We start from the raw sequence: 26,896 nt of genomic DNA on the forward strand, positions 1-26,896 counted from the left end.
TATATTCCGCCCCAGATTGCTCGGACCTGGTATGACCATAGATAAAAACATGAACTCCGGCCTCATACACATCCCCGGTGGCAAGTTATAAACCGTCAGTATGACTGGCCAACAAGAATAAAGAGCAGCAAATGACCCGAATGGGTTGAATCCGTCTGTACACAACCCAAGACGCACGTTCCTTGATTCAGCTGAAAAGTGAGGATGCACACTATTAAAGTGTTTCCACGCTTCGTCGTCAGAAGGATGCACCATCACTCCATCAACCGCATCATGTGATTGGTGCCATGTCATGTGCTCAGCAGTCCTTGGTGACATGAATAACCTCTGCAGTCTAGATGTGATTAGGAAGTATCTAAGTTTTTTATATGCCACTAGAGTCTTTCCCCTACCAGTTCTGGGTCTGTAATGGGAATGCCCGCATGTCATGCACTCGGTCATCTCAGCATTTTCAAGGTAGTATAACATGCAGAAGTTAGGGCACATGTCAATTTTCTGGTATCCTAAACCGAGGGGTTTCATCATGGACTTCGCAGCATAGAAGTTCTCTTTCAGCCTGTTCCCTTCAGGTAAAATGCTTCTCGCCCATTCAATAATCTTGTCATACTTGGCCTCACTCAACCCGTGATCTGACTTGATGGTGAACACCTGTGCTACGGCCGATAATTTACTGTGGTTCGTACAGCCATCCCATAATGGTTCGTCAGAATCTTTCAACAAATCAAAAAACCTAGCTGCATCTGCATTAGGTTCTTCTTCTACAATTGGAAATTGACTGACATTACCTTGATTATTTCTCATTGCATCCATAACCATATTCCTGTAAGGATTAGTGTTGTCATTTGCCGCTTCATACACGTTGCTAGCACTAGAAGTTGACCCAACCACCCTTTCTTCCATTCTCCTCTTACTAACAAATACTTCTTCGTGTTCATACCAACACTGGTAATTCTCCATAAACTCTTTGTGTAGAAGATGCATCGTTACAACATCTAGATGCAGATACTTTTTATTTTGACACTTCTTGCACGGACACCTAATACCGCCTCCAGTAAAATTTCTGGGAATAGATGTTGCAAAATTAATAAAACCTTGAACCCTGTTACAATAATCCATCCTCCGCAATCCTTGGGGTGAATCTCGATACATCCATGAACGATCATCCATGACTTCTATCGAATCTCTATAAAATTATGATGACAACATGTATTAATTAATTAATTATGTTAGGTAAATAAATTTGCAAAAATATTGGTTTACCTCGAGATTATCCAACATGCTAATTACAACTTCTCATAAATTTCATTATCAATTATCAACGTCCATATAAATTAATACATATATATCAATTTATGGAAATTACAACTCCGCAATACCATTGATGATAAAAATTAAAACGGACCCATTAAACAAGCTATTAATTATTTCAAAACAACACATGTAATTCGGTAATTCAATAAAGTTTCAACAATTTACAAACAAATACAATCTTACAAAATCTAAAACAAACCATAACAACTATAAAATTATACATTCATAAACTACAAGTTTGTTTGAGAAATAACAATAAAACATGTACATCTACTAACAAAATACATATACTAAAAAAACAATAAAAACCGTGATATTTAAATGTTAAAATTTAAAAAGATAGAATTACTTACAAAAATTGATAAAAATCCATCGGTAAATCAGAACACGGATGTTGTGACAAGAAGACTTAAAGATATATGACTTGTTGTGCTGAGAAGAGGGAGATTTTTTTTGGGGGGGGCGCAGAGTTGAGATGAGGAAGATGAAGGAGAAATAGAGGAGGATAGGGTCGAGTGGGAGGGGATATATTAACTTTTTCCGATGGCTTCACCAACGGATATTTCCATCTGTGACTCCATCGGCTAATCTGTCAGCAAAAAGGGCACGTCACCGTACGGTGCTGCTGTTTTGAATCCATCAGTTATTCCGTCGGCAGTTTCATCGATGAATCGGTCGCGTCACCATATGGGACTGACATTTTGAATCCCTCGGTGAATCGGTCACGTCACCGTACGGAGCTGACATTTTGAATCCCTTGGTGATTATATCGGTAAAAAATACCCCCAATAACCTCCACGTCAGCAGACCGCCCTTTTTTTTTTAATTCTCAACATTCTGTCTATAATTTTGTCGATATATACCGACGGATGTTGGCCGTCGGTAGTTACAGATGAAATTACCGATGGAGTAAAGGCTGTCGGTAACGGCAACCCCAAACTATCGACAAAAATATTTCGTCGGTAACTCCGTTGGTATTTAGCAAATTTCTGGTAGTGGATCTCTCCATTCGCATCGGGAGGAGAACGATGGCAACAAATAGATTTTCTCTTCTAAGATGGAAAAGTTGGCATTTCCAAAATACTCTGGAGAATATCCGACCGAATGACTTATCATAGTAACTCAATTCTTTGAATTTCAAGGGCACAATTAATAATCAAAAGGTATCTCTAGCATCTTTCCACCTTGAAGGGGAAGCTAATCATTGGTGGCAATGGATGCGATGAACCTACCAGGAGGAAGGCTGCTAGATATGCATATTTTCAAAAACACTGAGATCGACAAACAAGTCTAAGAAATGCTTATCTTGGGAGTCATTCGACCCAGTACTAGCCCATTCTTATCTCCTGTTTTAATGGTGAAAAAGAAAGATGGCACTTGATGATTTTGCACAAACTACCGGGCACTAAATTCATCCACCATCAAAGACCGATTTCCCATCCGTATTGACACGACCAAAAGATTGATGTCTTCTCCCAAGTGCAGGAGTGTCGAAGTAATAAATAACCCGGTAAGACCGGGTTCGAACCACAGGGAGGTTAATTGTATAAATTATAAATAACAGCGACACAATAACAACAATAATAATAGTAATAATAATAATACTAATAATAATAATACTAATACTAATAGTAATAATAGTAATAATAATAATAATAATAATAGTAATAAAGTAGAAGAAGAAGATGAAGATGAAGGTAATTCAATGTGCAACCCACAATCATATGTTAGAGTGTGTGTGTGAAGATGAAGGTTTAAGAATACTTGTTAAATGAGTATATGAGCAGAATCAAGTGATAACAATGCGAGAGTTTGTAAACCTGAATATTTCAAGAAGTATTCTAATAGGCCTTGTTATGAATATTGCAAATAACCATTAGAAAATGTTTACTAAGATGCGTCTCAAGAGTCAATAAAATTCCCCCTTACTCTGCCATCCTAGTAACAACAGTTTTGCCAAATGGTTTTTAAAAAACAAAAACAGTTAGTTGGTTAGTTTTTTTAAAAAAAATACTACCCTCTCCCCCCAACCAAAATGAGACATTGTCCTCAATGTCCTAAGGTAGAAAGATAAAGTATAGAAGACATCACCTGAAACAACGAACACTGACAAACCTAAAACACACTTAAACAAATATAAGAAAGAACAAAACAAAATAATATGCTATTAATAAAACCAAAAGACATAAGGTTTCACAAACGAAGGCTTAAATCCAATCTAAGCTTTTTACGGCTTTCCTTAGTTGACCAAGTTATGCGACTCATGGAGGGATCAATTACGGGGATGAAAGATTGTAGTTGGTCAATCAATTGTTCAACAGTAGTAGCAGAGATTATGATTTGTCGTGCCGAAGATGTTAGAAAGTCCTGTTCCACAGCTTGATCAAGAAAAGACAACAAATTATCATAAAAACCATTAACATTTAACAGACCTATAGGTTTATGGTGAATGTGCAGCTGGGCCCAAGAGGAAATATGAAAGATCTCTTCCAATGTGCCTAGACCACCTGGTAAGGCAATGAAGGCGTCAGCATGGCTAAACATTGCATTCAATCGATCAAACATTGTGGAGACCTGTAATTCCTCTCCAATTGTTTTTCCAATGATGTCCCCTTTTGCTAAAGCTTTGAAGACGACCCCCAAAACTTGACTACCTCCTAAAAATGCAGCTATTGACACACCCCCCATTAACCCAAGGCTGCCTCCTCTATACACTAAATGAATCTTTCTCTCAGCTAATACCTAACCAAGATGATTTGCTGATTCTAAAAACTCTTTTTCTTTCCCAGAACTGGATCCACCGAAAACACAAATATTTCTAATGTGATGACTTGAGGAACCTGCCATTTCTACACACTTCTATATTTGTTAAATGTATGGGTTGAGTAGAAATGAAGGGAAGGAGGAGAAGATTTTATAGATGAGAAATTGAAGATGCAATCATACCACCTATATGTAGGCCAGCTGGAGTCTCACACTCTCTCTCTCTCTCTTTATTTATTTATTTATTTTGAAAAAGCATGTGTATGTACAGGTAGTTGTGATTGTGGCTCATATCTTCCCTTGGTTTTACGTCCAAGAACGGCTTAAACGCCCTCTATGAGTCGGGGATAGGCTTCCCATCCAGTTTTCTTAAAAACTGGCAAACAGGGTTTTTGATAGTCAGATTCCCAAGACTAAGTCGATCATGTTCTTTATGGAATTGTGGCCATAAATCATGAATTGCACGATGCACATCTCCACTAGAATGCGTCTCAAGGGGCAATAGAAGATTATCTAAAGACCCCTTACTCAGGCCATCCTTAATGAATTGTATTTTATCTTCACGGTTTATAGATACCATTCCTAAAGAACAACATGTTGCATTACAAGTCCATCTGGCACATTTGTGACAGACTTTCTGTCGTTTTGCACGACGTTTCTTTGCAAAAGTGCTTTTACCTGTTCCAGACATGTATGAGATGAAAGAATTAGAGGACTCACCTGATAATCGGACCTTTGCTTCAATCAGCCAATGAATATCTTCAAGAATTCCATGATTCATTAACAACCTCAATCTTGCACACTTAGCACGGTAAATTTTTGTAATCGCATTTTGAGGCAGAGCGGGAAAGTACTTTTTCAATTTTTCAAGAGTGGTGTCCATTTTCAAATGAGAATTGGAGAATAGATTCAAAGAAGGGAGAAAGAGCAAAGAATTGCACAAATATATACAGATATCAGTTATTATAGGAAACTGAAAGAACCAACTGAAGTCACGAAGTACCATTATCCACCATTTGACCGGGGTGAGAGAGACTAGCAAAACAAAATTCACACCAGAACAAAACACAAAACAATGTGAGAAAAAAGAATCATTCTTTATATATAAGATCACTCAATTCAATAGAGTCATTTTCAACTGAAAAATTGTCAAAGTAAACTTTCAAACGATGTCCATTTACCTTGAAAACATTGCCATTCTTTGGATTCTCGATATCACAGGCCCCATATGGATACACATGTTTCACAATAAAAAGGACTGCTCCATCTTGATCTCAGTTTTCCAAAAAATAAATGGAGTCGAGAATTATAAAGCAAGACTTTTTTACCAATATCAACTTTTTGACAATTTCCACAAGTTTTGCAGAATGCATGCGTGTCCTTAAACATGGTGGGCCAATAAAATCCATTTTAAAAGATTTTCGCAACTGTCTTTTGTGACGAGAAATGATTCCCACATGCTTCTGAATGACAAAGTTTAATAACACTACTTACCTCATTGTCAGGAATGCATCTTTGAAATATTTGATCAGGACAATATTTGAATAAGTTAGGGTCATCCCAATAAAAGTTCTTCACTTCGTTCAAAAACTTTCCTTTGTCTTCGGTACTCCAGTGAGCTAGCAAATCTCTTGTTGCAAGAAAATTGATATTTTTAGCAAACCAAGGCATTGAACTAAGAGAAAGTAAGGATTCGTCAGGAAAGTAATCATCGATTGGTGTGATGTCAGAAGTCGAATCTATTGTCAATCTTGACAAAAGATTCGTATCAACATTTTCGGTGCCTTTCTTATTCGTGATTTCTTCCTGAGAATAAATTATTTGCAAATCTTCAGATTCATTAAACTCAATTTTACTCAAAGTAGATTCAAGTTGATCATGAACTAATTCTTCAATAAGATCTACTTCTTGTAAATCATTATCATCTCCAGGTTGCTTGCAAATGTTAAAAATATTCATCGCCAATGTCATGTTTCCAAATGATAGCTTCATCAGTCCATTCCTACAAGTTTCCTATTATCAAGTTTCTATGCTTTTCTCTATTACTAAGCTTCTCACTACAACTAATTCATGCATTCTTAACACATAACAAGCCAAAATCCTTCTTCCCTCCCCTCAATTAGTTCTTGGCCAAATTTAACCTAAGGGGATTAAGGTCCCTTTTTACTTTCTAGTCAATTGTTTGCCTCATTTACCCATTATTCACATCATAACACATACTACAAGATTCATCAAGCACAATTTCAGAATTTCGTTTCCTCCCATTCAACCCTCACATGGCCGACCACTTATGTTCCTAAGTTATTGTTTTTCCTGTTCAAAACAATTTATAGTAGTCTAATTAACTTCATTCTAACAAATTCTACAATACCCAAAATTTTCACTCAAGAACCCTAATTTATAAAATCTAAAATTGTTGCACAATTCCTAACCAATTATTAAATTGGTTTTTCACAATTAGGCCTAATGTCCTTACCTTGAGGAAGTTCAGATTTCCAATCAATTTGGTTGAAGATTTTTAGCCTCTTCTCCCTTGTATGTAGCCGACCCTCTCCACCTCTTTTTCTCTAAATTTCTTCACTTGTTTCCTTGTTACATTCTTTGTCAAAGAGTGTCCTCTTTACTTAATGGTTTGATGTTTGTATAGCCCTAAAGGATTTGGTGTTTTTCCCTATTTCTTGGTGAAGAAAAAAATATGAAATCTCCCTCTTCTTACACCATGTGCAGCCAGCTTTCTAAGAGGAAGAAATGGGATATTTATAGCCCCATTCTTTTTAATTACACATTTACCCCATTTCTTTTCTTTTCTTCATAATTTGAGTCATTCTCTTTATGTCTTTCATAATCTTCTTAATTAATTGCATTATTATTTTATTTATTATTATAATTTTTATTTTTTATGAGTTTAATCTCAAGATTTTACAATATTACGCAATCTAAAGTTTGCCAAAGAAACAAAACTAAAACTCTTGCCCCAGTGGGATTACTTAAGCCATTTCTCATTCCTTTTTAATTGTGGGATGATATTAGTTTGGATTTTATTGAAGGCCTTCCATCCTCTCATGACAAAGATAGTTTTTTGGTGGTCGTAGATAGACTCAATAAGTATGCTTATTTTAATGTATTATCTCATCCGTTTTCTGCAAATATTGTAGCTAAACAATTTGTAGAGCACATCATCAAACTCCATGACATGCCAAAATCAATCATTAGTGACCGCGATCCCATATTTATCTGCAAATTCTAGCAAGAATTCTTCACTATATCAGGAACCAAGTTGAAATTAAGCTCCGCCTACCATCTGCAGATTGGTGGAAAAATTGAAGTTTGAACTGCTGTGTTGAACAATACCTTCATTGTTTCGTCCATCAATAGCCACGTAAAAGGTATAGTTACTTACCTTGGCTTGAATTCTTGTATAATACCACCTACGACAGTTCAATATGGATTACACCTGTCTAAGCCTTGTATGGTCAGCTTCCTCCTTCCATTCCCTTTTATTTTGATGGTTTATCTGGGGTTAACGAAGTAGATCAAAGCCTCTTACATCAGGATGAATTGCTCCAGCACTTAAAGAAGAATTTGGATATGGTAGCTAATAGAATGAAACGAACAACACACAAAAGAAGGCGAGTTATAGAGTTTCAAGCAGGTGATATAGTCCTCCTAAAGCTACATCTTTATCGCCAACAAACCACCTTCAAACGAGTTCATCAGAAACTTGCCAACAAGTTTTATGACCCTTATCAAATCGAGAAGAAGATCAACAATGTTGCTTACTAGCTACAATTACCAGCAAGCACAAGGATCCACCCTATTTTTCATGTCTCTCTCTTGAGGAAATATGTTAGAGATCCTCCATAAGCTACCTTAGAGCTTCCACCTATTACTGATGAAGGTGTGTAGTTTCCATAGAACCAGCAAACATCCTCAATACACACTGGATTAAACAGGGCGATAAATTTATTGAAGAGAGCCTGGTAAAATGGAAGCAATTGCCTACTGAAGACGCTACATGAGAAGACACGACACTATTGCATAATCAGTTTCCTTAGCTGGACCTTGAGGATAAGGTTCCAATTGGCGGGGGAGCATTGATAGGCTAAGAAGATTTGAACGAACCCCTAAGAAGAATCCCAAGTTTTTAGTTTGAGTTAGACCAAGTCTAAGCCTTCTATTTTACTTTATTCCATGTTGTTGTTTTGCATTTCAACTCATTCAAAGTTGTTATAATTTATTTTCTTGAAATAAGGCTAGTTAGTTTCATGAGTTAAAGCCAAGTTGTTAAGCTTAACTCTATTTATTGGAATGTTAACAATGAATAAAGGATAACATTTTTCTTATAAATACTTGTGGTTTAACTTTCACAAAAAAAAAATAAGTATTCATCAGAATTGTTTCTGCTGCTTGATCGGGAATTAACAGCTTTGCACCATTTGGGTATCAGAGTTAGGTTTCCTTCCCTAGAAAAGTTAGCATTACATGCCTATAACCCGTTGTGGTCATTCATATAATATGTTGAATAATCAAATTCCAAACAACCTAAACCCTAAAAAGCCCAATGTACAAACAAATCATTCAAATCACTATTGTTTTGGAATAGCTTAATCATCAACTAGATGTTATGGATGAGCATCGAGCACGAGGGGAGCCTAGATTTCCCAATAGGAGGGGCCACAATCCAATTCGTGAGCAGTTGCTGAACAAAGCTAGCAGTGATGAAGAAGAGTTGGAGAATGAAGAAAACAAAGAGTTTGAGAATCGTCAACCTCAGTTTCAGTGTAATAGAGAAGACTTTCCTCGAAACCAAGATAGATGAGGCGTGGGTTATCAGCTGGCCTTTTGACAAACTCACTAAGAGGATGAAAGTGGGCGTGTCGGGTTCTTTTGAAAAATTAGAGCCTAATGCTTTTGAGGATTGGTTAACGACCATTAAGGATTATTTCGAATGGTTTGACGTATTGGAGGATCGAAAAGTTCATTATATCCGAATGAAATTGAGGGTGCATGCACGAGCTCAGCGGGGAAGTCTGGAAGAGAAATTACACCGTACTCAGCATCCACTAATTTCTAGGTTGGTGGAGATGAAAAAACAAATGAAGGAAAAATATTTGCTCATTGATTATGAGAAAATGATGTTCGAAGAAATGTTACAATTGAGGCAAGGCTCATTAACTGTGGATCAATACACAAACCACTTTCATGACACCGCAATGTAGAGGAGGTGTATCAACTAGCAATGTGTGTTGAGAAGCAAATGAGTGTTTCTGTAGGGAGAAGAATAATGTTAGTGGGTACAAGGCAGGGTCATATGACAACCTCTTCAATCTAAAGGCCACCGTTACTGCAAGAGAAACTAAGGGATGCAGTGATAGGAGACTAGAAGGAAAAGGCTAAGGTTACTAGTGAAGGGATGGAATGTTACAAATGAAAGGGTTTTGGGCATTTTGTTGTTGTTGTGTGCCCAACTAGAGATAAAAATCTAGCCTTCATCTGCGTGAAGGAATTAATAGGAATGGAAACTATGGACAAAACAAAGGAAGAGGAAGTTGACGGGAGTATTAGTGATGAAGAAGAGCACTTAGGTGCAACAAATCTACCAAGTTGCGTAATCCAACGAGTGTTGAGTGGAACTAAGAAGGATCTTAAGGCTAATCTCGAATGGCTATGCACCAATATTTTTCATACACATATGGAACATGGTGACAGAGCTTTGAACATCATTATTGGCAATGGTAGCAGAATGAATGTGAATTTCGAGACAGTGGTGGAACGGTTGGTGCTGAAAATTGAGAAGCATCCTACTCCTTGTCAAATTAGTTGGGTCAATGAAGATAATTCAGTTTTAGTAAAGGATCCGTGTTTGGTGAGGTTCTTATTGGGGAAAACCTATATAGACGAGGCCTAGTGTGATGTGATTCCTATGACCATTCGTCACATGTTAGTAGGGAGATCTTGGCTTTATGATAGAAGGGTCTTCTACGACGGGTATGCTAAAATTTACTCTTCTACTTTTAAGGGTAAGAAACTTGTTTTGGATCCTTTATAGATTTCGGAAATTGAGAAACAAAAAGACAATGCTCCAGTATTGACCATTCGACAATTTACCCGAGCTTGAAATGAAAGCAAATGGTGTTATTGGTAGTCAGTCGTGAATTTAAGTAAGGTGATAGATCTATTCCAGTAGAAGTTGCTATTACTGGTGGAGTTTCAACATATTATGCTCGATGAGATGATAAAATAGCTTCCACCAATGTAGGATGTACAACAAGCTATCAATTACATTCTCGGGTCATCTTTGCCCAATTTTCCACATCATTACATGATTCTTGATGTTACCCACTTTTGATTTAAAAAAACAAAATTAAAAAATACAAGAAGAAAGCCTGGAAAATTATCTAAATTGGTGATAGAGGACCAATATAACAAGTGAAAAAGTTGGAGGAACAAAATATATAAAATAGACAAAATAGTTTTTTGTTTGGTTTATGATCGAACAAAAGGTTTCAGATCAACCTGGTCAGGTCAAAATCGAGTCAGATGTTAAGGCCTTATTTGGTTGGTTACTATTTTAATAAAGGATTTTTTGTCTTAAGAAGTGTTTGACAAATTTATTCTTAAACCTATTTTGATAGATTTGATTTTAAAGAAAATGGGCTTTTTTCCAAACAAGTCTTTTAAAAAAATAAAAAAATATTTTTTATTATATTTTAAAAAAAATATATAAAAATTATTTTTGTTTGTTGCATAGTACTGAATCCTTATAAAATTGCATTTTATTTATAAAAACAAGAAAATACTTTTTTGCATTGTTTAAGAAAATACTTGCGTTGATTTTCCTTTGCATTTCTTGGAGTTTATAAGTTTGAAAAATCCTTAAGGATGATTTGATTTATATTTCAATAACTTTAAAAATTTTAATTCTGAAAATATGTCTGGCCATATTTTATCAACGATTTATTCAGGGTTTCGAAACGATAATGGCACCAAGTGTTTGAAAGCCAAGAGTTTCTTTTGGAGTGTAGCTAGCAGCCTCTAAAGCATTCGCTAAAATTAAAGAAAAAATGGGGTAAATATTGGTTCTGAAACTGCCAGATCTTTCTAAGGTCTTTGAAGTAGTTTGTGACACTTCATATGTGGGAATTGGGGTGTCTTAGAGCCAAGATGGTCATCCCATTGCTTTCTACAATGAAAAGCTAAATGACACTCGTCAAAGGTACTTGGTAAATTACATGAAATTTTATGCTTGAATAGGATGGATTACTTGCAACAGTTTGAGTTTGTTATTAAGAATAAGTCAGGGATAGCGTTTGGAAACGCGGGCCAACCCGTATTTTTTAAATATTCATTTTTTTTTGTTAAAAGTTAAATATTTTTTATATGTTTTGGATTATTTTGATGTGTTAATTTTAAAAATAATTTTTAAAAAATTAAAAAAAAAATCATTTTAATACATTTCAGTATAAAAAATATTTTGAAAAACAACTACAACTATACTTTCAAATAAACCATTCAAATAAGCCAAGTGACACCTTGAGCAGGAGACCCCACTTGCCACATATCTTCTCATATAATTTTATAGGATTTGATAGTATCAAAGTGCAGTATGCTGAAGACGTGGATTTTGGCAGCAAATGAAATAATTTATCCACCAAGTCAAGCATATCTCGTTGTGAATATTTTTTGAAGGATGGTTATTTATTTTATGGTACACTGCTATGCCTTCCTCATAGATCTTTTCGTGAGTTTGTAATCACAGAACTTCATGGTGAGGGGTTAGCAGGGCATTTCGGCTATGACAAAACGTGTCATTATTGTTGCATATCGATTCTATTGGTATCGAATGCGTGTATCGAATGCGTAAAGATGTGCACAGAGTGGTGGACCGTTGTCGGATCTGTTAGATAAACAATGGAGGTAAGCAACAAGTGGGACACTATACTCCTCTCCCAATTTCGGATAAGCCTTGGCAACATCTAAGCATGGATTTTACTCAAGGGTTGTCTAAGACTTTTTCGGCAACATGATTCAATTATGGTGGTTGTCGATTGTTTCTAAAAAATGTCTCATTTCATTCCTTGTTGTAGACATATAATGCTTCAAAGGTTGTTGCTCTATTTGTGCAGGTGGCGATCCGATTATAAGATGTTCCAACCTCTATTAAGTTTGATAGGGATGTAAAATTTGTGAGTTATTTCTGGAAATCATTATGGGTGAAGATGGAGACAAAGTTGTTATATTCAAATGCCTTCCACCCCTAAACAGACAGTCACACTTAAAGTGACCAACCGGAGTTTGGGAAATTTATTACGTTGAATTGTTGCGGATCATGTCTGTAGTTGTTTTAGAATAAAGAAAGAAGAAACAGAGTATTGCTGCAGTAAAGAAAAATAGAAAATGAGAGCAATATATTTTGAAGCTGAAAAACTGAATACAATTAACGTCTGAAGCATTACAATTTAAAGCTTGATTAATAACAACCTACTAACATCATGGTCCTAAGATTACGCCATGATCACAAACATGGATAACAAAAGAAATAACTGAAAACAAAGAAATAGGAACAGGTTTGAAATATTTCAAACCACTAAACAATGTTTATGACTCCAACAACAGCAGTTCTAAGCACGTTTTCTAACAATATCACACGTCGGGATCAAGCACTTCCCCAGACAGAATGTTCCTTCAACAATTTTGTCAGCAGATCAATAGGGTGCATTCCTTTTGAAGTGGTCTATGGATTTCCACCTCACACTCCCCTCGATCTCAATTCATTACCATTGCCTCCTAGGCCTAGTAAGGCTGACCTAGATTTTTCTAGATATATAAGGGATGTTCAAGAATAAGTCAAGCGGTGGTTTTCCCTTAGTACATAATCATATGCGGCTTCTGCAAATATAAGGCGAAAAGACAGGCAACTCAACGTTGGTGATATGGTTCTTATTCGCTGAAGGCCAAAACGATTTCCTCAAGGAAGTTTTACCAAGCTGCATGCACGTTTCGCAGGTTCTTTTCGAGTTACCAAGAAATTGGGCGCAGATGTGTAAGTAATTGACTTGCCCCCTGATTTTGGTATAAGTCCACTTTTTAATATCAATGATATTACTGAGTTTAAGGGTGATACAGTTGAATTGCCCACAATTCTAACCACAGAAGAATTGCAGGCACCTACTCTTCATATTCCTAAGAACATCGATCCTCGAGATGAGATTGCATCCATCCTTGACCATCAATTTGTTACTACCTATCGTGTGGGATACTAGAAGTTTTTAGTACAATGGAAAATCATTCCAATTCAGAATCAGTTTGGTTACAAGCCACAAAACTCCAAATCTTACATCCAGATTTATTTGCTGAGTATGCTCGTCAAAGCTTGTCGGAGTCAAGTTCTGCAAGGGAGCCGCCAATTGATTCAAATCAGGAAGTTGTTCCTTAAATCATGGGGTTCTGCCAACAGAGAGAGGGACCTTAAATCATGGGGTTCTGCCAACAGAGAGAGGGACCTTAGGACGCATATTTGATTATGTCAAATCCAATTTCATGTTTGTTATTCCTTTCCTAGTTTGTTAGTTAGTTTCCTATTTGAATTTTGTTTCCTAGATTGTAGTTCTTAGTTGAATATTTAGAATGAAAATAAAAGAAGGCAATAGCCATCTTTGACAATTTTATGAGATTTAGAGGGTTTAAGTTGCACATAGATTCTGCGTTTTTGTTTTCCTTCTTAGTTTTCAACATGTGGTTGAACTAGGAGGCTTTGCACCAGCAAGCATTTTGATAAGTGTAAAAAATATATTTTTTTTATTTCTTTTACACTATGCTTTTTAATATATTTTGAGTTTATTGAAAGTTATTGTTATGAGTTTAGCATGTTTAAGAGACTTTGTGAATTAATTGCTAAAATATAAGAATTTCTGCATTTTATATTTCGGACCTTGCTTGTTGTGACAGGTTTTTCACCGAGATAATTTTAGAATGTAAAAGTGGGCTGAATCGAAGTTAAAGTACACATATCAAGCTTTTCAAAAAGGTATTATGAGAAAAAATTTGAGTTTGTTTGGACCTCTAATCAAACCTGCAAAATTGAGCTAAAATCCTACTTGTAATAAAATTCTTTGCTTTCACACTACAAATTCAAATGGGCATATCTTGAGCCTCAGACATCGAAATCGTGCGATTCAAAAGCCCAAAATCATATACACATCTAGGAATACAACTTTTATGCATGATACCAGGTCAGATAAAATAAATTCGGACATTATCTGAAGGACGAGATTGGTCTCTTGATCTGATGAGGAAACTAATGGTGACGAGCATCCCACTTCAACTAGGAGTCTAACATAGAAACAGGGTGCCTTAGGATCTAAGAAATGTGTTAATCAATCATATAACATTTTATGAATGAAATAATACAGTTGGAATGGTGGGATATTACAAGAAACCAAGTAAGAAACAAGGACTAAGTTGTAGAAGAGTCTCAATTATATCAAAGTTGTGACAACAACAGAGTCAATTTTCAACACAATTTTGAAGGGATTTAACCAACCTTAAGGACCAGATAAAGAATGAAGGAATTAAGTAGCATGAGGACTTCTAATTATCCTGAGAATCCTGAAGAAATTCGATAGTCAAGAGAGAGAGAAAAATAGAGCAGAACACAGTTGAAACATTAGTTCTGCAACATTCTTTTCTTCTTTGTTTTTGTCAATTTTCCAGCAACTATGAACTAATTCCTAATTTCAGTTCAAGTGGAATACACACCATCTCCATTAGCAAGTTGTGAAAAGTAACGTTATCATTGTAATTCTTTTAGATTCAAGTATTTATTTTTTTCTTATTCAGAATTATGCCATTGATTGTTATTCAAGCTTATTGAATTATTTTGAGATGACATGTATGCTTTTTAGTTTCTTTCAATAGGGACTAGAGTAAGAAGCAAAAGAATTAATTTGTTTGTTGCAACTCTCATCTTGATTTATTAGAAAAGAATAAACTAAGTTAAATTGTCAAGTTTTTGAATGTTTGCTTAAAATAATTTCACATACTTTACTCCTGAGACTACTGCCGAGTGAATGAGAATTGCTTTCAATATTAAATTCGCATGATGATAAGAAATTGATTAGAGAGATTTATCTAATTAATTTATTTGTAATCTCATCGATTTCCCTCAGCTTTAAGGGATGTCAAATTTATTTGCTTGACATGAAAGAATATTTATTTTACTTCGATGATCAATAGATTTATATGAATGGATGTGTGGACAATTAAACTGAATTAACAACATATCAATTTATTATTTTTATTTTCAGAATTTTTTTCTTTAATTTTTTATTCAAATCCCAAGTTCTTTTTTATTTCAGTATATTGTAAGAAAATTACATGAAATTTTCCTTGGGTTCGACCTGGTTTTCACAATTATAGTACAAATTTATTTTGTTTGTAATAGTTAAATCAAAATAATATTTTGGAGGTTCTGATAACCGACCAACCTTCAGCCACCAGAAATTGGTTGAGTCCAATCATTGCATATTCAAGTCCAACCTTAACATGTTCCTATTAGTTTATTATGCCTTATAGTTAATCAGTTGGTTACACGTGACATTATTATATTCATATAAATAAATATTATTATTAATAAAAGCTTAATTTATCTTTAATATTCATTTAATATTAGATTAATGAATCTAATATTTGATTTATGAATATAGAGTAAAAATAAAGTAAATGGGACAAAATGTTTTGCGAACAAAATTCTAAAGTTGTTATAATTATAAGATTCATATTGCATCAAAGCATTGTTTCTAAAATGTTCCTAGTCGATGCTCTCTTAAATACTGGACATTTATTAGAGCCGTAGAGACTTATACATATTATGTTCTCTCCTTTATGAAAGGAAGCAGTTGTTCTCATAAACTGAGGTATAAGGGATACCTAAAACTAATATGTAGATACTTGTCATAATACATGTACACTAAAGTGACTCGCATGAGAATTTCATATAAAAAGATCACCTATGTTTATGGAAAGGTTCACATGACGGTTGTATAAGTGATCATTAGACTTGAGATCACTCAGTTATCTTATATAAAGAATGTTATACTTTGATTTTGTTACATGTTATCTTAATCAAGGTAACAAAGGGGCAGACATTGGATATATCATGAACTATGTATAGATATTTAAGTGATTAAGAGAGGATTCATCACCCTAGGTAAATTAGGAAAAATATTCCATCTATTCTCAAATAGTATTGACTGAGAAATCATTGGCCAAGATGCAAAGAAATTTGAAAAAAAAATTAAATTTTATTCAAATGATCAATGACTATTATATTTTCATTGGTTATAGCACATCATATAAAGGATACAAGTGCTATCATCCTCCAAGCAGAAAAATTCTAGTTTCACGCCATGTTGTTCTCGATGAAACAGTTTTTCCATACAAACCATCAACTACTATTCAGCCTTCATCACATACATTGCATACCTTTGACACTTGGATTCCTCACACTAATTCTCATAATATTGTAGGAAATACTAAGATAATGGATTCATCTCGATGCTTCAATCCCCTACCAAGAGTCTCCACTCCGACACAAAACACTCATGACACAATACTTCCCGATATGGTTCGTAGTAGACCACAACCTAAAGGTTCTCCTGCACCACCATAGGCTGAGGGAGAAGTCGGCTGAAGAAATATATTTTACAAGAACAATTAAACTCTCCAACAGATCTTGCAACAGACTCAACAGGACACTTAGAGGCAACAACAAAATACTCTCCAACAGATCCTGCAAACTCAACAGGACACTTAGAGGCAACAGCAAATCCTTCACCAGCAGGAATACACTCTGCTCCAGCAATGATAGATTCCACAACAAACCCTGCAACAATAGGGATACACACTGCTACAGCATCTGAAACCTCTTATACATAACCTAAATTAGCTACAACTAACCAGCCTTCTCACCTAATGATCACTTGGTCCCAACCAACCACTCATTCAAAAGCTCCACAAACAGAACGTGCATCAAAAATTTCCCAACCCTTTCAAGGACAATATTCTCACTCTATGGTTACAAGATTCAAACTTGGTGTTGTTAAACCAAATCCAAAATATGCCTTGACATCCATATCCTCTCACAGTGTACCCAGGGAGCCTAGGGAGCCATGAAATGTTCAGTCAGCTCTAGCTCATCCATATCCAAAATATGCCTTGGATATGTGGTTAGTGTAAAAGGTATAGAAATGGATGAGGCTAAGGTTAAGACTATTCAAGAATGGCCTACACCAAAATCCATAACAGACGTTAGGAGTTTTCATGGTTTGGCTAGTTTTTATAGGAGATTTGTTAAAGACTTTAGTACGATAGCCTCTCCATTGACTGAAATTGTTAAGAAAGTCGTGGGTTTTAAGTGAGGAGAAGAACAAGAAAATGCTTTTCACTTGTTAAAATCAAAGTTGATTTCGGCACCTTTACTATCTTTACCTGATTTTAATAAAGCTTTTGAGATTGAATGTGATGCTTCAGGAATAGGTATTGGAGCTGTTTTAATGCAAGAAAAACGACCCATCGCTTATTTTAGTGAGAAACTCAATGGTGCAACTCTTAACTATCCCACTTATAATAAAGAGTTGTATGTAGTAGTGCGGGCTTTGGAGCCTTGGCAACATTATATATGGCCCCGAGAGTTTGTCATACATACTGATCACCAATCATTGAAACATTTGAAGGGTCAAGGTAAGTTAAGCAGGAGACATGCTAAATGGGTTAAGTTTATTGAAACTTTTCCATATGTGATTAAATACAAGCAAGGTCAGGAAAATATGGTCGTCGATGCCTTGTCGCAAAGGTATGTTCTTCTTAATACTCTTAATACTAAATTGCTAGGATTTGAGTATATTAAGGAATTGTATCTTGATGATCATGATTTCGGTGCTATATATGACACATGCAAGGTTTCGGCCAAGGATAAATATTTTAGGCATGATGGATTTTTGTTTAAGGAAAATAAGTTATGTGTGCCTAATTGTTCTTTACGTGAATTGCTTGTGAGGGAAGCACATGAGAGAGGTTTAATGGGGCATTTTAGAATTACTAAAACTTTGGAGGTTCTGCATGAGCACTTTTATTAGCCTAATATGAAAAGAGATGTGCAAATAATGTGTGATAGGTGCATAACATGTAGTCAAGCTACGTCTAGGGTAATGCCTTATGGACTATACACACCTTTGCCTATTCCTAAGGAACCTTGGATTGATATTTCTATGGATTTCATTTTGGGTCTACCTAGGTCTAGGAAAGGGAGAGATTCTATATTTTTTGTTGTGGATAGATTTTCTAAGATGGCACACTTCATTGATTGCCATAAAATAGATGATGCAATAAATATAACTGACCTATTCTTTAGAGAGGTCATTCGGCTACATGGTCTTTCTAGGAGCATTGTATCCGATCGAGATGTTCAATTTTTGAGTTACTTTTGGAAGGTTTTGTGGGGTAAGTCAGGAACTAAATTTTTATATTCTACTACTTGTCATCCACAAACAGATGGCCAAATTGAAGTTGTTAACCGGACTTTGATTCAATTGTTAAGGGTTATCATTCAAAAGAATCTTAAAATTGGGAAGATTGTTTGTCATTCATTGAATTTGCATATAATCATAGTGTGCATTCTGCTACTGATTATTCACTATTTGAGATTGTTTATGGTTTTAACCCTTTGACACCATTAGATTTGATTCCTTTGCTTGTTGATGAAAGGGTTAGTCTTGATGGTAATCAAAAAGCACAGGTGGTGAAAGATCTTCATGCAAAAATCCAGCAACAAATAGAAAAGAAGAATGCACAATATGCAAACAAAGTCAATAAGGGATGAAAATTAGTGAGATTTAAACCACACGATTGGTTTTGGGTGCATATGAGGAAGGAAAGGTTTCCTGAACAAAAAAGATCAAAGTTGATGCCTCGAGGAGATGGTCCTTATCAGATCATAGAAAGGATTAATGATAATACCTACAAAGTGGATCTACTAGGTGAGTATGGTGTTAGTGCTACATTCAATGTTTTTGATCTTTTTTCGTTTGATGTAGGTGATGATTCGAGGTCGAATACTTTTTAGGAGCGAGTGGATGATGCGATCCAACCATCAAAGGATCCATTGGAGGTTCCAGTTGGTCCAGTTACTAGGCTTAGGCCTAAGAAGTTCAAAGAGGCTTTCAATGGACTTCTTCAAGATACATGGGCTAAGGTGGAATTCAAGAAGATTTGTAATAATAAAGAGCAAGTCTTGATTAATCTGATTCATGTTCAAGAGGGGCTTGTTGGTGGAACCAAGACCATTACACAAAGATTGGGAGAGGCTAGTTTTAGATAGTTTGACCTTTCATTAGTCTTTTGGTCATAAATGGAGCTACAGATCGAATTTTGATGTGATTCTAGTTGGGTTGGAAACTATACTTCCATATCTTTCCAACGGTATATGGAACGCCTTCTAATTCATTAATTCGAGAGAGAACCATCCATTTTAAGTTGGGCCTTGCTGCTGCCAGACAGAATGCAGAAACAACGAACTTGTCTTATTTAATTAGTTGGGCTATCAAACTTTAATTATTTTGAGAGGAGACAAGTTGTTTGGGTTTTAGACTTGTTTATTTTGTTTATTTTAATTAGTTTGGGCTAGTTTTAGCTTGGGTTGATTATTATTTAAATTGGGTTTATGTGAGACCCATTAGGGAAACTAGGGTTTTGACTTGAAGTTTAAATACTCTTTAGGAATAATTTTAGGTCAGACTTTTGATGATATTTTCAGCATTGTAGCCGAATTTTGGTTGCTCAATCTTGGTTCTTGATTGAACTTTCAACTCTTCAAAGAATTGATCATTCTTTATTGTGAATTTATACTTCCTTTGCTCATCTCCAGGTGTAGGCACTGTGATCTAGTTGGTTTATAGTCTTGTTGCCTTGGAGCAAGTCTTCCATTGTGATAAGCTCATTCAAATCTCAACAAACTTGGGTTAGATTGATCTTAGGGTCGCGAATACCATTAAATTCCACTAGGGTTCGCATCACTTACATATAATTGGCTCTGAGTAGGTGTTCAAGACAAAACTGAAACCTAATGGATCTTTAGACGAACTAAAGGCTTGTGTTGTTGCAAAAGGGTATCATCAAATTGATGGGATTGACTACACTGAAACCTTTTCTCTAGTTGTCAAACTAGACACTATAAAAATGATTATTAGCGCACCACTAGTTCAAGGATGGCCTATTCAATAATTTGATGTAAAGAATACATTTTTGCATGGTAACATCACCGAAGACATATATATGGAACAACCACCAGGAATGGAGGATGTATCTGCAAATTACAAAAGGCTCTCTATGGACTTAAATAAGCTCTGCGTTACTGGTTTGATCGTTTCAACACATTTCTCCTTGAATATGGATTTATCAGTATATGGAGTGATAAGGTGAGTCAAAATATGAGAGAAACAAGGTTGAACACTCACACTCTGTTGTTAGCAACATTGTCTAAATAAGTGGAGAAATGTTGGGGGAGAAAGAGGTTCAAAAGGCAACAAACTCTAGCCAACATGGTAGTCTAAACTGATAAGGAAACAGCACCTACAAGAGTGATTGATTTGCAATCAAAATCTGCCTTCAGAGAGTATACAAGAACGGAGTTCTAGTCTTGATGCATAATATGCAGATCATTCACAAAGATAAGGATAAGACTTACCTTGCGTAAACAAATGAGAGGTGTTAACGTATGTTACATACATATATACATATAAGTAAACCTCTACTGTAATTTGATTTAGTGTTCATGTTAATAAAAAAAAAACCAACAACACAAATGTTGTTGTTTCTTCCCTTTTTTTTTCCCAAAACAATCTCTACAAATTCAGTCTCTCTTCTGTAACTGCCATATGATTAACACAAATCTTCAAATGGGACTTGCTATTTTGCCACTTATTTCCCATGCCCCTTGGTGTTGCAACTTCTCTTAAGGAACCAACTAGTTTAAATACTCGTTGTAACTTCCAATGTAACTTACAACGAACTTCCTTGGCTTCCACAATTTCCTTAATAATGTTACTTGGCAAATATAGGACACAAACAATCCCGACTACTATCCTCCTACTATCTTTTGAATGTTAGTAAATAATTCAATAGGATAGCATACTTCCTTCACTATATTTTCCAAATTTTTTACTTGCACAATAATATAGTGAAAAGTTTTAATTGGGAAAAGGAGCTACTAGGTGTAAAATGCATGACTTGTCACACAACAAATAATCACTACCAGAAAATTATCAAATAGCAATCGAATTAGCAATAGAAAATTTTTTGTCAATCATTTCCAATGACAATACCAATAGAAAAATTGCCATCAAAATCTAATGAAATTACATACAGAACTTCTTTTGTCGGTAATTAATGATGAAATTGATGACAAAATAAAAATAATTAATAAATCAATAAATATTTATCAGTGATTCCGTCAGTAAAATGACATGTGATTATTTGCTAACATAATTAGGGAATTACTCCGTCGCAAGTTTCCATTGATAATTCTAGTAGTAAATTTAGAAGTGTTATAACTAATAAGAGCCTCATCCCTCTTTTCTTCTTCTTCTTTCTCTTTTTCTTTCACTACAAAAACAACAACACCTCCCCTTTATTTTACCACAAATCTAAGCCCCATCCTCACATGCATCTAGAAGTGTTATAACGGGTATTTCATCAATAGATATATCTTTTATACTGAAAAGTATGTAGACGGTAGAAATACCTATAATAATAGGGTTTGTGTTAAGGATCAACTTTCTACAAGTTTGAATTTGATTATTATGGCAAGTTAGAAGAGTTTATTGAATTGCAATATCATTAGGTACAAAATACAGTCTTTTTATCCAAATGTTATTGATATGATACTAATAGAGAAATTAGAGTAGATCCTCATCATGATTTGGTCAAAATTAATAAAAGAGATAAACTTAACAACATTAATGATATTTTTGTATTTGGCAAACAATGTCAAAAAGTATATTACAAATACACTCATTCCTTTAGAAATGATAGTAACATAGTTCATTGGTTATATGTTATGAAAACCAAACCTATGAGTCATGTCCAAATTGTTAAAGATTATAACGATGAAGTAACTGGAGGAGAAAAAATGTTTTAACTTGATGAGTTAGGTGACCCCTATCGAGTGGCTTCATCTATCAAGTTAGAAGAAAATTTAATTTTTTTATGTCACTAAGAATACTTATGCTTATGTTGATTTTGACAAGTTAAATTATATATTAAGTACCAGTGAACATATATAAGTGGATGAAGATGAAAAGACCAAACAACTTTAGTTTAACGAAAATGATGATGGACATGAAGATAATGAAAATGAACATAAGGAGGATTCAAATTAAAAAGGATTTTAATATATTTTAGATATAAAACATCATTGTGTAATTAAGATATTTGTTTTTGTTTTATAATGCATTATATTTTTTACATTTATCAAACGTTTATTGTTGTGGTTATGGTCTTAATGAATAAGTTGTTAAATAAGTTATGTTGTTGTTGTTTAGTTAGCTTAGATAAGGATTATAATCAATGTATAAGAAAAGAAATTAACTTCAATGATGGTATCACTAGCAGAAATAATTAAAATTATAAATAATTAATTATCGGTGAATCCGTTAGTGATTTACAATAATGGTAAATTAATGACAGACTCACCAATTAAAGTTAAATGGCTGGAGAATTATATAGAGTTTGGTAAGAAATGCATGAAATTAGAATCGACTGATAAATTGATTGACGGAGTAAAATCCATCGGTGAAATTTATACTCACCGATGGACTCTAAAATAGTTGGAGAATGACATAGAGTTTGGGTTAGAATTCATGAATTTGGTTTGACCGACAGAAATACCAATACATGAAAATTCATCGGTGAATTTAGGGGTTTTAAGAAAATTTCAAAAATTCTTGAAATAACCAACAAACTCACAAAGGAATTCAAAAACATTTGTTGATGAGTCCATCGATGCTTTACTGACATGGTAAATCACTGATGAACTCACCAACATAATATTCTATCGGTGAATTTAAACCCAAATATGTCAAACAATCCCAAATTTTCCCCCATTTCCCTCCCTCTCTCTTCTACTAATGGTCGGGGTTCTCTCTAGAATCTACTTTAGATAACTCAACCTAACATCAACGATGGTACTATTAGATCAAAAGATATTAGAATGAAGTTCAAAAAGATAAAGATGCATTCTTGCTTCTGATGGGATAAGTAGTTACACATTAAGTAAGACATTTAATCAAGCAATCTATGTACCAAAAACTAAGGTTTGCGCATAGAAAATCAAAATTATAACATTACCTAAATAATTTCTAAAATTTCTTTACAATAATCAATCATTCATGAAGAAAGTAACTTAAAAAAATAGCTATATTTTTCATAAAGGTGATTTGGTTGTATGTTCTAAACTACGTATAAATGTATGAGACATTACAATCCAAAAGAAGCACCAATGAGCGTATTCATGATCACCTGAAATTCCCCAAACTCATGACCACATCTCTCACAAAGACATGTGTTAAGGTGTTAGCTGTCATAAAAGGGAGACACTTCCTACAATACTTGCCTTCAATGAAAAGTGATTCAAACAAAAGAAACCCCAACATGTTCTGTTTATATTTATCATGATCATGGATGCAACACAGAAGAGTGTCATGCACTCATAAAAGAGATAAAAAGATTGATCTTCAAATAATACCTAAAAGAATTTATGAAGAATAAGATATAATATGATCAAACACGAAACAATTATCATGATACACTACCTTAGATAAGATAAATCTTAGATATCATATATCTATTGCCTTTTGAATTTTCAAAAAAAAAAAAAATAGTGCATCTCTATGTCTCCAAACACAAAATGTCTCCATGAAATTTCCATGGAAAAATCTCCATTGAATCTCCATTATATCTTCAGGTGCTCGTGATCAACTGTATTCAGGTCTCCATGACCAATTGTTTCTAAGTCCTTATGACTAATCATCTTTAGGTTCTAGGTACCACGATAAATTGCCTCTAAAAGAAAAACAAAATCTCTTATGAATTTAAAAAGTAGCAAATATTCAAAGGCATGCCTATAAAGGCAACATTTTTATGCATGGAGATAGGCAAAATTTTATAATGTAAGTACTTTATCCTCCTCTTTAGCTAGATAAAGTCTTTCAAACATGTATGCTTACAAGATTTTGGTTTGGACCGCAAAGTAGCCCACACCGAGGCTACACAATACAACCTTGGTCTAGGTTGCACATGTAGCCCACATCGAGGCTAGTATCACCTTGGTTTAGGCTGTCATGTACAACCTAGGTGGATCGAGCTACCATGTAGCTTGGTTAGGCTGATTTTTTTTAGCTCGACCAAGCTATCTTGTAACTCGATTGGGCTGATTTGCAGAGCCCAACCAAGCTCACCATCCTTTTTCTTTCTTTTTTTTCTCTTTCTTCTTTTTCTCTTTTTTTTTTTATTATTATCTATGTCGACTCTTTTTAAAGCTACTACCAGATATGTCAAGTTGTACAAGCTACAGCTTCAACTATGACTTAAGTTAGGGCTACCGTAGTAGAAACTATCATGTAAATAGAATTGTCACCTTTCATGGTGAGCTACTTCAAATCTCTTCCAATATATGCTATAGCTAGTCACCCTCAACGGTAAGCCACAATAATGCAAGCTACATGTGACATGGGCAAGCTATCCTGTGTTATGAGTGAGCTATGAAATGAAGCTGCCACCTTTAAAATGGTGAGCTGCTCCAGATTTTTTCCAATGCAGGCTATATATTCTCATGTTTAGCGAGAGAGAACGGAGATATTTTTCTTCATTTGAACAACAATAAAACACACATCAACTATCTCTCTATCTACCTTTTTTTACACTATATTTTCCTAAAATATTCTAAACTAACTCAAGCATCGGAGGGTTATTTTGCAGATAACACACCCGTCCAACCTATTATTATCTGCAAAGAAAGCCCGGTCCAATGAAATTTTCTCAGCTTCATCACTAATGATTATCCAATGCTTTGGAATTTTTGTGATGAAATTGATAAAGGGGAATCTGATCAGGTTGGTGCGTCATATCAGAATCAGGGACAAAGTTCTAATGAACCAATTCCTGACAAGCAAGCTTCCAATGGACCAGGAAGAAGTGAAGAGGCTGTCCATGGTGGGAGGCCTATTGCTGTTAGGCCACCTCAACCAGTCCCTTATTAATGCAGTTGCTGTCAAGCCCTTGGAGTAGTAATCCACGCTTAGATGGTGTGTTCTACATACTCATTCTTTCTTTATAATTCGATTTCTTTTTCCTGGTTACTGACTAGTAAAGTTCACCTATTCTGTGGTGGTAGGCAACTATAATACAAAACTTGAGATACATGGGAGAATGGGTATCATCTGTCATGCTATTCTTAAGAACCGGGATCATGTCAAGGCAGTTCATCTTCAACATTATATGTTTCAAGCTTTAATCAGTATTTTCCGTTTCATCTGATTTAGAGAAGTGTGATTGATGCAATGCAATTAAACTATGGGGAGAAAGAAAACTAGCACTTGATAGTTTTGGTGTTTTGATTACGAGTCATTTTCTGTACTTGTAAACTTTAAGGTTTCAAACATTTTGCAGTTTCTGCAAGATAAGGACAGAGAATGTGAAGGAATTTCTGCAGAAGTATTGCGATGATAGAAGGCATCCAGATCCACTCTCATTCTTCTATGAAGCTCTTTTTGTTGGATTTGAGTAGTGGGGTGATGTTTTGAATAATGATGACTTCAACAACCCATCTCCACCAACTTCAGGTTACTATCTCTTTGCGTTAACTAGACTTCACATAACAATCCATTTATTTACTGTTGCGAACTCTTTAGAAATTGGTCAGAATTTCCTTAGCTTTCATAAATGAGCAAAAATTGAGTTTTTTGTATATGGCAATATCATAAGACTTGAAAGTTCAAATTTTAATAGGGGAACGACAAGCAACGAATCAGAGGGAGAGAATGAGATGAGAGAACAACTCGGAGCAATCTTGCACTACAGGTTCTAGCTGCCATCTTCACCCATAACAAAGGCCTCCTGCATTCGCATTATAATATAAAGATAAATGAAAACAAATACCTCTAGAGAACTGAAATTAACAATCTTCTAAGTGGTTTCTTAAGTACTAATTCAGTAATTTTTATGGGATTAAGGATTAGTACAGAGGGAAAGAGCAGGAAAGTTGACATTGAATGACTTAAGACAGTACTTACGTCTCCCTATTGAAGATGCGGCGAGGAGGTTGAACTTGTGTTCCACTGTAGTGAAGAAATATGGGAGAATCGATGGCTACACAGAGAGGTCTGAAATGCTGAGCAATTTTTGATAAGTTTGAAAAGATTCTGTTGATTGTGATTTTGTGACTGTAATCTAATGTACTAGCAAAATATTTACCAGTAGCTATCAGATTGCTTTCGTCTGATCTTTCCATTTATCCATACTTGAAGTTTACAAGGAACTACAAGGCATGCTCGTTTTAATTGTTTTAAATTTAAAGAATCACTATTAGGCTTCTACATGTATTTGTTAAATAGGACTTCTTTTGTCTGATCTCATTGTCTTTACACCATAGCTGGTCTCACAAAGTGAATGGGACCTGAGTAAAAGTTAGCAAAATTCCTCATTTCCAATGTTCTTGCGTGTCGCAACCTCATTCATTGGCAGAGTTTCTTACAACATTTAAGTCCGCTTC

The 26,896-nt window shown here is 34.9% G+C and overlaps 1 long non-coding RNA gene across 1 annotated transcript; it reads left to right on the forward strand.

Annotated features, from left to right (window-relative positions):
* Positions 1–12,612: 12,612 nt before the first annotated feature.
* Positions 12,613–13,747, forward strand: LOC112324934 (uncharacterized). The gene is made up of 2 exons (XR_002978902.2): positions 12,613–13,117; positions 13,239–13,747. It is a non-coding gene; the product is annotated as an uncharacterized LOC112324934 (long non-coding RNA).
* The last annotated feature ends 13,149 nt before the right edge of the window (positions 13,748–26,896 follow it).

Source organism: Populus trichocarpa, chromosome 18 (genome assembly GCF_000002775.5).
Source record: "Populus trichocarpa isolate Nisqually-1 chromosome 18, P.trichocarpa_v4.1, whole genome shotgun sequence".
NCBI classification, from domain to species: domain Eukaryota; kingdom Viridiplantae; phylum Streptophyta; class Magnoliopsida; order Malpighiales; family Salicaceae; genus Populus; species Populus trichocarpa.